This window comes from Morone saxatilis, unplaced genomic scaffold (assembly GCF_004916995.1).
Source record: "Morone saxatilis isolate NCDOM2014 unplaced genomic scaffold, NCSU_SB_2.0 Contig16, whole genome shotgun sequence".
Classification (NCBI taxonomy): Eukaryota; Metazoa; Chordata; class Actinopteri; family Moronidae; genus Morone; species Morone saxatilis.
Window position 1 is genome coordinate 23,332,355 of NW_023339718.1, and position 11,304 is coordinate 23,343,658.

At 44.5% G+C, this 11,304-nt stretch overlaps 1 protein-coding gene across 2 annotated transcripts in view; it reads left to right on the plus strand.

Annotated features, from left to right (window-relative positions):
- The first annotated feature begins 12 nt into the window (after positions 1 to 12).
- Positions 13 to 11,304, plus strand: part of tet3 (tet methylcytosine dioxygenase 3) — a 30,451-nt gene continuing 19,159 nt past the window's right edge. The window contains exons 1-2 of one of the 2 annotated variants that reach the window (XM_035657801.1): positions 13 to 280; positions 972 to 1,031. The gene's annotated coding sequence lies outside the window, so the exon portion shown is untranslated. Of the gene's footprint in view, positions 281 to 971; positions 1,032 to 8,082; positions 10,412 to 11,304 lie in introns of those variants that run through there. The other variant, XM_035657800.1, reaches the window with a different exon arrangement.

Here is an 11,304-nt window from a genome sequence, read left to right on the forward strand (position 1 = left end):
AGAGAGAGAGAGAGAGAGAGAGAGAGAGCGTGCATACGAGGACTCATGTAAACCAGATTAAAAACACAAGATGGCTTCCTGAATGGGCTGCTGGAACACAGACGAGAGAGAGAGAGACCGAGAAAGAAGAGTGGAGAGGTAGAGAGAGAGAAATAGAGAGCGAGAGAGAAGAAAGGGAGAGAGGGATAGAGGTGAGGACAAGAGGGAGCCCGATCCTTCTGATGGGGATTCGGCCAGCGGACGGAGGAGTACAAACCAAGGCAGCTCAGAGGCTTGGAGGGTAAATATTCATCACTCCAGACTATTTTAGGATTGATAGGTGGGTGGGGAGGGGAGGGGGTTGGGGGGATGAGGTTGGCGGGACTGGGGAACAGCTCGAGACAAAACACATCATTTAACACTGAGACAGCCAGGGCCATATAGACAAGGGGGACATGCTGTGCCAAATAAGAAAATTCTATTGTTTTAAATAATCAGCCCTGCTTTGATGAACCTTTTCCATGTATTCCACCTCTCAGCCAACCTCTCCACTGACACTTGTTCACATTTTGCCAATTTACCCTTTAAAAAACTGGGTTATACAGACTAATGCATATATTAGCGAGGCTGCGCCAGGTCGGGATACAGACATTACATAATTCTATAATTGAAATTGAATCTCGCTTTGCTGAACCTCATTCTCTGTCCCAGCAGTAGAGGGAAGTGCCGGCTCACTGTTTGAGCACAAATCAAAGAAAATAAATTTGTGTACACCGCTGCTTTTTGATCATTTCTGAGGATGACAGGAATGATAAGGAGATAGTGTGTGAAAATGCATGCGTGTTGTACCTGATAGTCCTACTGTCCTTAATGACAAGTCTCTCTGAGCAGGCCCTTGTCGCATTATTCTATTGATTGTTATTCTCTCCCCCTCCCATCTCTCTGTCTCCTTCTCACTCCCCCCTATCTTGTTCTGTTGAATGGCTCTGAAGGTGGAATATTTTGAAGACAACAGTCGAGGCTGCTTGGGAGACCCCGAACTGGCAGCTGAGGTAAAAGAGGGCATTGGGTTTGTGTTTTTGTGCTGTGTGTGTATGTGTGTCATCATCTGTGTGTAATCTCCATGTCCATGTTGCTTTGATCCTCGGCTGTTGGTTCATCAGTGCAGTGAGACTCTTATGAGGTGGTTAGTCAACATAGCGACCAGTTCCTCTACTCTTTCTATGTGTCTGTTCACACGTGTATTTTTACAATTGTGACTACGCTCTGTTCAAATTATTTTGCATATGTGTATGTATTTGTGTGAATGGATATAACCATCGCTACCTATTAGAAAAAGCTATGATTGTCACCACTGTGTCGCTGGGATGTCATTTGACTATATGCTGTTCTCTCCGGCGAACACATGAGCTCATTATATTAGCCCTGATATCATCGCGGGGTGGAATAAAGGTGCATTAGAAGACACCTTTAGGCAGCTGTCCTCCCCAAGTTGCCCTGTTCGGAAGCTGACTGTATTAAATCATGTACTTCGGCTTCATCTCCAAGCCTTGGTGAGCGGAACGCCTCAGTGATGAACTGGCGGCGGCCTCAGTTTAAAGCGTCCCACGCTGCCCGCTGATTGGTGCCAGAGCCAGGCATGTGTAGATACAAGAGACCAGGGAGAGGAGGAGGGAGGAGGAGGAACCCTACGCACTGGCTCAGGAGCCAGGGGGCCGTCCTTCTTCTCCTTGGTTCTGGAGTCAAATGAGGTAAAGGGAGTAAAAGTTAGTGGGTCACGCATGCGTACGTGTTTGATTGTCGGGCGTAGTAACCTGTGGCGGCTGAGAGCTGCTGTTCTACAGCTTGCCGAGTCGGGGCACGCTTGTGTGTTTATGTGGAAATGAAGTTTAAGCGGCGAGGCTTCATAGAGAAAGGATTGACTGAGCACCAAACAAGCTGTTGTCTCGGTTATAAGAATCTTGTGATGTCCTCTTCAAATAGAAGAAAGAAAGCTTTGATTTGCCATCAGATGTAGTGAAACATTTCATTGTTGTAACCCTAGACGTGTGGAAGTGACAAGATATGACTTGAGGACGTTTATGCTGGCAGATACATTCAGCTGCATCCCTACAATGATATGAAATAAAGGTTAGTCCGTCTGTTTCAAATGTCCTGAATGGGTTTAACTCAGTTACAACCGACATACCCTAGCTTACCTCTAAGCCTGCTCTAATCCCTGTCCATGTGTAGACAGTCTCTTTATCAACAAGGTATATATGACCATCTGGTTTCCGGGGGGGAATCATTGAACTGTCCGTTCTTGACAAGAGCTGTAGATTGTGTTTAACAAGTTTGTGTTATCTGCCTTTGTGGCTTTCCTGAGCTCCTATTTGTAGAGTACATGGTTACTGTGTGTGTCCTTGAAACAGATCTTCACAACATTAACACTCCACTGTTTATGTCATGAAGATCTGTTTCCTCATCAAATATCTCCCTGGTTACACAAAAACAAACACGCTGTACACCCAACAAACTGAGGGCACTATATTTAACTATTAAATAAGTACTTAGCGTTGTTATTAGGGACCCACATACGAACTACAGGATGTTGGACATAAAAACACTGTGTGACAGCATAGTGTTTTTTTTATAGTTTTCTTTACTGTTCAGGAAGTAGAACTGAATCAAGAGTTTACCACAGCAAGACAGCCAGACTGCACTTGCGTGATTTCTTTTTCCACGCCCATACACAGGATTTCCTCTATACGTGACATGAACTACACACAGTACACTGGTGGGAAAGAGTCAAAAGCAGACTAGAAGCACTCAAACCACTGAGTGCGTGACAACAGATGGAACGTTTGTTAATCATATGTTTAGCCTTGCGTGGAATCCCAAGCCTTGTTCGCAAAGGGTTAACACTGACCTAGTTTCCGTGGCAACACTGAATGTCTGATGACATCATTGCTTTAATTTTAGCTCAAGTCCGGCATCCAAGGTTGGTCACATGACCAACTAGCCGGCACCACAAATGTGTGTATGTGTGTGTATTTTTGTAGTAAGTGGTTTGGTGTATAGTACAGACTCAGGAAGTGGAGCATTTGACATCATCTCTTCCATTCACCCTTGGCTTTCGATGTATTGTATTTATTGCTATATTTCCACTCAGTCAGTAAAGAACTGCAGCTCTGTTACCCCTGTGCCTTGTGATGCAACTGGTGATCTAATAGGTCGTTAAAATGTGAGTAAAATGTGACGAACAGTTGGCTATTATTATTATTATTAACTAGTAGTTATAAATATTAGTTTTGGTTCTCAAGATGAGGTTCTTGCTAAGCACAGATCCCCCTATTTGATCTTGAAGTCACATTGTCTTTTGATGATAAATGAATACATATATTAATCTGAATGGGATCTTCAGATCTCTAACTGAACTGTACACAGGGTTAACATAACAAAACAACAGCTGTGCAATATAATGTAATGTCTTTTAAAAGCATTATACTTTGGATGGTAAACGTGTTGGTGTTGTCAGGGTGGATTGTGAACAATCTTGACTACAAAACTGCCAGAACAATATAAACAAAGAATAATGTCCTGAAAAGCATTAATGTGTTCTATGTCTTTAACTTGGTATTTCTGCTGTATCCTTATAGAGCTGTCCTTCAGCCTGATAGTGCTGATTATATTAATTAAGCCCAGGGTTGGTCAACCATGGTCTGCAGTTTAAAAGGTGACCCATTTAACCTCGACTACAACCATGCATGCAAACCTAGGAAGACTCGGCTGCTACACTGAACAACTCCCATATCTGCAGTGAATCGCTTCCTTTAATGTTTGTAATAGAACAATTTTATCAAAGACACCTCGGGGACTTGAAAACATCACACCTATAAATCCTCATGGGATTTTATGTGGTATTTTAATGTATGTAGTCACCAACAATTGCCTCACTTGCATGCAGTCATTAATATATAGGGACGTGATAAGCTCTGCGCTGTTGTCATGTTTCATCTCTAATTAATGACACTTAGCCGATGTTTGTCTTTGCACTGTCTGTCCTGCTACCCTGCTTATAGTTCTGCATCTACCAGTGAACATGGCTGGACTCAGCCCTCACTGAGTCCTGGGCTGGATCGATATACCCTGCATGGCACGAGGAACTTTGGTTGGTGACTCGTTGGCATCGTTGGTGGTATCTGTGTTTGATGTCGGAGGGAGGTTGTCAGCCGCCTGGTGCCGCAGTTAATAAAAAATGAATGGAGAGAGAAGGGGGAGGAGCCCAGCCCTCAGCTGTTGCTCGAGCTCTTTAACTCTCACCTCTCTGGTGGCTGCTCTGCTGCTCCCACTGGGCAACGCAATTCTGAATCCCACTGCTGCCCGACTTTGCCAGGTTTTATGTAACACAGCACCACAGCTGTTGGAGTTTTCATCCCACGCTATTGAAACACACGCAAGAAAATATTGATTTCTGAAACAACAGAAGTATAATAATGGGAATTCAGTCGAGGCTGGGGTCTCCCAAACAGAGGGAGGATTTGACTGATTATAATGTAAAACATAAAAACTAGTAGTAGCTCAGAAATGCATGGCATGTACTAAGCTCTCCAAAAAAAAACATAAAGGACAAAACATAATCCAGCCATTATCTTGTAGGAACCAACCTTTGTTTGAATGATTAAAAATGCATTTTGACCTCGATTGTAAATCTGGATGATTTAGTGGCTATGGCTTCACGGTGCACTGGCCCTTTAAGCCCGGCTACGCCTGACTTGAACATATGGGAAGCTAATCTTAGCCTGAGTCCTGAGAGAGACAAGGCTGGCAAGCTGCCCCACTGTGCAGAGCTGAGAAAGGTTTCTCTTGCTTTCTCTCTGTTTTTCTCTCTCAATTCCTGAACAGTTTCTGATTTAACCCCTTAATACTGTTGCCAAAAGCTCATCAGAAAATCATTCAGGCTGTGATGTGTTTCACCTGGAAAAAATGCTCTAGTATTCTGTTAATGTTTACATCATTGACCAATGAGATGTGACTGCTCAGCTCTTTTTCATGACTTGGCACACACTAGCCTGGCAGGACGTAGTACACAGTGTACTTGTTTTTCAACCATTTTTAACTCACTTGTTTTCCATCCATTTCCCTTCTGTCTGTTGTCCACTCCATTTGTCTCAGACCTAGAATTTTATAACATTCTATATTGATTACATTGCTCTCCTTCTTTTCATGTCCTAAACCTCAAGCACAAAGAGCTGCCTCTTAAAAACACTCCTCCTACTCATTATTTTTTAGCGGCTCCACCCTGCCCATCAGCCCCCCCACACATCACCACCTTTCCATTTTTTTCTCTCCTCCCTCCCAAACCACTCCTCCCTTTCTCTTTGTGAGGAGTAGTGGCGGTGGAGGGGGGTAGGCCTTCCCCAGCTGGGCTATTCGTGCCGACTTGCACGTGCCAAAAGTCAGGAGGTATGACTCAGACTGAATACCCTACACTCAATACTACGATCTACACCCAAACACTCCCTGAACTTAACACCATCCTGCCCGGGTGGGGGCTGCTGCGATGAAAGCAAAGACAAAGAGGGAAAACCAGAAAAAAAGACAGATGCAAGGATAAAATAGCAAGGTGATGCCTTAAATATGAACAATGTGTTAACAGTCTGTTATTCATTATAGACAGACAAATAGTTTAATAAAAATAATATCCTAATAATAAGAGCTTCCATTAAGATTAGTCTTATTTGTTTAACCAGGCGGGAGGTTGCTTCTCCTCTGTTAAACATGTGCTCAGTTCAGCTCTGCAGCCTCTTGTCCTGCCCACCAATAAACCCAGTGACCCTCAGAGAACAATCCAATACTGTATGCATACTAGCATGTGTGTGTGCGGGGGGAAAAATCATTAAAGTGTGCCTCTGCATTTGTTGCCCGTGTGTGCCTTTTGTAGGAACCTTTAGTGTCTTTGCCTCTGTGTGCATGTGATGAGAAACAGGCGTGCATGTTGGAAGGAGGGGACAGGAAGAGAGAAAGAAAGTGAAAGATAAAGATAAAGAGACAGAGAGCAAAAAGAGAGGGAGAGGGGGAAGGAGAGAGAGTCACAGAGTGTGTCAGATCAGATGACCTTGATGTCATTAGACTGCAGGGCAATATGGGTTGGGGGTGGGGGTGTATAGAGGTAGATGAGAGCAGTAGTGATGGTAGAGGGAGGTGGAGTCAGCTGACAGGAAGAGATGGGAGGAGGGGAAAGGACCCTCATGTCGAGACTGTGATGCTCATGTGAGTTGTTTAACGGCTTTTTTAAAAATCACAAATAGCACATATCCTCCCACTGATGAAGGTGCAGATAGAGTGAAACCACATAAATTCTTATAAAGACTATTCACATAGTGAATACATACACAGTAAAAAAGAACAAGTTGTTCTTTATTGGCTTTTGTGTGTTATATACACCTAGACCTCCCACTACCAATGTGCTGGTAACATTTTAAAAAGCTTATTTCAGTGTGTGAGGGTTTAATGTCAGGACTTTGTCGAGAAGAAAAAGACTAAAATGACTCAGGCTTAGTCATGCAAGCCAACCCAACACACACTGCTGAGGATGGACTTTTGTTGTCAATCATCCTCCTACAACCTTTTCTCTGTACTGCTGAGAAACAATGAGCAAGAGATGTAAGATAGATGAGAGAGAGCGAGATGAGGGCGTGAAACAACTCATGTGGATGATGATTTAAGTAGATTGTGATCGTTGTGAGAATTTGTACCTTCCTCTACCTCTCAGTGCCGAGTTACAGCAGGTTTACCGTAAGTGTGGATCATACTGCTTTGTTTTCCATTTTATTTCCTCTAAAAAGTTAAGATACTTAAATTGTTGTTTTTCCAGTGTCTCAAGGTCTTAGTGTCATGTGAAGTGAACACAGTTGAATTACGAGTTAACTGGGACAGACTGTATGCCTTCCAGTCATAATGTAATCTGTCACGTTGTTGTGTTATCTAGTTTAAAAGTAACCCATTGTGCTCAGGAGATGATTTCAGGACAGCTCTCGTGGACAGACCTGAATGGCAACATCATGATGTTGCCTCTGTGCGTGACTTTAATCACACAGAGACATCTTAAAGCCAAGAACATACTTAACATTTAGTTCTAGTTGACAAAGATAGCCAAACATGATTGAGACCAAAAACGTTGAGCAATGTTTTACTTGAAGTGACAGTTGCTTTGTGCTGCTGGTTTTGAGTCATAAATGAGCACATGTTTGAATAAAGAGCAGTTACTGTAATTGAGTTGTATCTACCTACATACAGTAAATTATGGTACATAATGTTACAGTGTTGTTGTTAAGCATCGTGTGTTGGAATCAGCTGAATTTGCTATCGTGGGGGTTCCTGCTTTTGTTGATGTTTTGGTCGAACTGTACTTCTTTGTTTTACTCAGCTGTGTATGTGACAATCTCACTCAGAGTTCATGTTTTTATAATACGAGTACGAATGAGTGAAAGCATCCTGTTGAAGTGCGGTACTGTCCTCTGTTCCACTTTCTTGATGAAAACGGTGAAAGTGTTGATGCCACGTAATGTTATCATTCAATTATAGCACTGTTTATATTAGATCTAGTTGTGATGACTGCTGGACGCCAAGGTCTCTTCTCGCTCAAACACTGTTAGCTTTTTTAAATGATTTATTTTGGCAAGTGTGTATAGTGGGTATTACTTTAAGAATTAAAGTATGTAAATTTTTTGATAAGGGCACAACGTTAAAGGATCGAAAAAGTTTGTTCTGTTCAGTATTTTAAAATGAGGAACTGTGCGTGGAGAGCATGTGATTCAGGGGTTAAGTCGAGTCTCGAGCTGGAAATGCTGTGTCACTGCAGCCAGGGGAGTGAGCGAGCACAAGTCGGGTGAATGAAAGAGCATGTTTTCGAGTGTCCGTTGGTGTGTGGTATTGGTGATAGTAGAAAGTGGGCATGTGTCAGATGACACATGTGCCCACCCAGTGGTGGAGGCAAGCGTCCTGGTGGGAGACACTGATGATGACGATGATGACTTCACAGCTACGTCATCGCCACATGTGTTTCCTACCTCTCTTGCTCACTGCTCTCCCTCTCGCTCATTGGCACTCCCTGGTCATGTGACCTAATGCTCTACTTCTCCTCTCCTTCCCTTAGACAGCTTAGGCTGCGCTGTGTTTCTCTTTGGGATTGACGCTCATCTGTGTGTGTATATACGAATATGTGTGGCAACAGAGAGACAGACAGTGTACAATTTACAGGGCCAGCGAGCGGGTGCGTCAGAAAGTGTTGGAACGGTAATGCAATAAGCTATGCTAGAAGGAGAGAAGGCTCAGGAAACAAAACAGAGAGACAAATCGAGAGAGGAAGGCAGAGGCAGTTTGACAAAGCCAGAGAAAATGAGAGATCAAGAGAGACCAAGAGAAACAAGAAAAGCAAAGTAAGAGAAGCAGGGAAGGGCTACTGAAGTTGATCCAGCCATAGCGCACTGTAGCAGTTCAGTAATGTAAGAGAAAAATACTACGCAGGAGCTGACAACGATCTGCATGGGAGAGACGGCCATGTTTTTCCTCCCCTCCTCCTCCTCCTCTTGGTTAAATCTGCTCCAAAACTCCAGCAATGTTGGAGAGAAGAGAGGAGACGCCACAAGGCCAGTCAGCCAGCAAGTGGGCGAGAGGAAGCATCCAGCGATCATGAAGACATTGGTGATGATAATGGCAATGACGCCAAGGCAGAACAATGGTGAGGAGAGAATAACAAGAGGACATTGTCGTATGCTGGTGGACAGGAGAGGACAGAAGTCTTGCATCCTCAGCGAACTGTAATGGGTTGATTACTTGCGGTTGCTGTCTTCATTTGGCAACAACCTGCCGATCCTCTTTCTGTTTGTGCCCTCTTCTTCTTCATCATCTTCCCTCCCGTTACAGAATCAGTCACATGAATAACTGAGCGACTCTGTCTTCTTTTAACAGTTTTCTCCACAGACTTCCCTATGTCATCTTCCCTCTCTTCCTCCATTCCCTTCTCTTCATCCTGCTACTCGCTTGCTCATGTCGAAGTGTCATCCACTGTTACCTATCCATTGCCCAGCGTAGTTTTCTCGCTCTTGTGCCTCTGTGAAAATCATATTACCATCGGTCTTCCATTTTTTTCCCCCTTGTAGGTAAATGAGTTGACATTATATAGTGATGAATGATTGCATATCAAGTGACCCACAGTTTCCTTAAGGGAGAAACCTTCCACCCCGTCTGTATCCTTTGGATCTTGGAGGAAGGGCCAGCAAGCCAGCTCCCTCTCCATCTACCAACCTTTCTCTGTCTTGTGCATGCAGCCTTGTTAGATGACCTATTATCAGCCACAGGTGTAAGATTGAAGTTTTTTGTGTCAAGCGAGGAATGGATCACCGATGTGGCTGTAGAAAATGGAGATCGAAGAACCATTATCGGTGGCTTCTCCTTTCTCCTTTCTCCGAATCTAGACGCCTAAACATGGAAGAGAATCTCCGTAAGGAAAATCAGATGCCATTTGCAGAAGGCATAAACAAGCAATGTAACGTTGCTTTTCTTTGATCCTTTTCCTTTTTCCTGTTGACGCCGTTGAGAGTTGAGATTGTGTATTCGCTTGGCAACCGCTGGTTCACCGCTGCACTTGATAGCAGAGAAGCTCTGTCATAGCCGAAATTGCCAATACTGGTCTTTTGTGGATAAACAAAACACACAACAAAACCCTATATGCAACACCATCTCATGCAGTAGAGCAAGTAGTGTTGAAGGGCGTGGATAGAGACAGGGAGACGTTTTCTCATTGGTAAGAGCTCTCCTGCACTGTACTAGTACTAGTACTCCTAGCCTGCCACTACTAGCGACTATCCCCCACAGCTCTCTCTGTTTCTGCTCACTGCACACTCCTCCATTCCATCGTACGTGCCTGCTGTGGCTCAGATAATGGCCTCTGCACACATTGAAGAGTGAGAGCAGAGGAGATGGAGGGAGAGGCTGCGCGAGAGGGAGGGGGAATGGAGCGAGGGAGGGAGAGAGAGAGAAGGGGGAAGGTGGGGGCTGCGAAGAGAAGCCGACTGCATGTGTAGAGAAAGAGGATATTGAAAAAGGGAAGGGAGGAGCAGACAGAGATAATGAGAAAGAAAAAAGGAGAGAACAGAAAGCGTCGGCCATAAGAAGAGGCAAGAGAATGAGAAACGTGTGTACTGGGGGAAGGTGTGTTGTGTGTGTGTGTGGCTGGCTGTGTGTACGTGTGTGACCGCATGCATGTGTATTTCGGCGCTCGCTCTGTCTGTGCGCTGCACAGACTGGAAGGAATAAAAAGGAATACAACCCAACAAGGCCGGATTGCTTGTGGGCTGCTGTGCCGGCAGGCAAGTCTCATGCTCCTCTCTGTCTCCTCTTCTGCTTACTGCTCTCCGACTGGCAGCTCCATCTGGACGTCTAGGACCACGTAAGTATGCGTCGCTGGTCCTCGGGCTCTCAGCCGGCTTCATATTGTCAGGGTCTCTGCTTCATGTTCCTGTTCGGCACGGCAGCAAAGGAAGGGGTGGGGGAAGAGGGAGGAGGAAAAGAGGGAGAATGGGGAGGGTGTTGTGTATCTTGGACTTAGGTTCAGCTGTCACACAAGCTCAACTTAACCCCCTCACTACCACCACTAGTCTTTACATGCTTTGTCTCCACCCTCTAGTTTTTTTTTTTGTTTTTGTTTTTGTTTTTTGCAGTGTCAGTGTTAAATAGTCCTTGCTTTGCTCTCTTGTTTGGCTCCTAGACTCAAGTGTCTGGTTTACCAGGTTCTGCAACATCTGAACGGTTAGATGTGTTGATGCTCCTGGGTGCACTTGTCGAGGGTGTACAAATGTGTGTGTGTTTGTGTGTGNACGGTTAGAGAGCAGACAGAGATAGGCAAGAAAGTAGACTCTGTCATGGTGTAAATATTTGTCAAACCACGTGGTCTGTACAGTCCAAGGCACCCGGATAGGGGCAAAGCGCTGCAGGTGTGCGTGCACCATTTCCATCCTGGACCAGCATAGACTCACAAAAAAGTTAACCTCAATGAATCAAGATCATATGAGGATTCAAAGAACAGTTATTTTGTGTGCGATGCAACATTTGTTATCTGCACCAGCAAAGCCGAGTTCTCAGTGTACAGCTTGTGGTGCTTTAAACCCATGTCACATGTCACATTTCTTTTGCGGCAGTGGTTTGTATATGTGACTCTGAGAAAAAGAGGAAAAGAGAGTGTCAGTGTGACTGATGTGCGTGATTGTTGGATGTTGTGCAGTGTTGCAGTCACTCTGTTACAACACACTGCAGTTCTCATAACTGCCGTGCACAGCCCCCCCC